The following is a 628-nucleotide window of genomic DNA, read 5'->3' as shown; positions in this document are numbered from 1 at the left end:
GGACAATCATGCCTCATAGACGCACCTAGTCAGATCCACAAAATATTGGTATTGTTTGCATGTGAGAGTATGACATCCCCAAAGGGGGAGGCTTAAGTCTGTGCTGCCTTCCAGGGGAGTGGGAATAAAACATTTCCACAAATGGTTCTGTACAGTGGTTGTTCTATGGGAAGAGTCTCGTGTGCAAAGTAGTGGATGTGTTTGTGAAAATGAATAAAGGAAACCTTGTTTAAAAGAGAGTAAAATGGCTGCAAACAGCAGCCTCCTTGGTAGTGTATGTGCCTGTTGATTGTACGGGCTGCCCTCAGGGACCTTGGAGACAGCTTTTTCTGGTGAACATTGAAGTTTGGCCTCATGCCTTCTCCAATCTAGGCTCCAGACAGGTGTGTGTGGTGCCTTTGGAAAGACCTGGGGCATAGTGGCCAGGGTCCACATTGACCAAGTCATCATGTCCATCTGAACCAAGTTGCAGAACAAGGAGCATGTGATTGAGGTCCTACATAAGGCCAAGTTCAAGTTTCCTGGCTGCCAGAAGATCCAAATTTCCAAGAAGGGGGGCTTTAATAAGTTTTTGTTTGCTTGTTTTTTTTTGATTTTTTAAATGTTATTTACTTATTTATAAGTAATC

At 43.6% G+C, this 628-nt stretch overlaps 1 pseudogene; it reads left to right on the top strand.

Annotated features, from left to right (window-relative positions):
* The first annotated feature begins 227 nt into the window (after window positions 1–227).
* On the top strand, window positions 228–325 carry LOC123604724 (annotated as a pseudogene).
* Window positions 326–628: the final 303 nt, after the last annotated feature.

This window comes from Leopardus geoffroyi, chromosome E1, assembly GCF_018350155.1.
Source record: "Leopardus geoffroyi isolate Oge1 chromosome E1, O.geoffroyi_Oge1_pat1.0, whole genome shotgun sequence".
Taxonomy (NCBI): domain Eukaryota; kingdom Metazoa; phylum Chordata; class Mammalia; order Carnivora; family Felidae; genus Leopardus; species Leopardus geoffroyi.
Note: the sequence above shows the minus strand (reverse complement) of the source record. Positions and strands in the feature narration are given on the sequence as shown.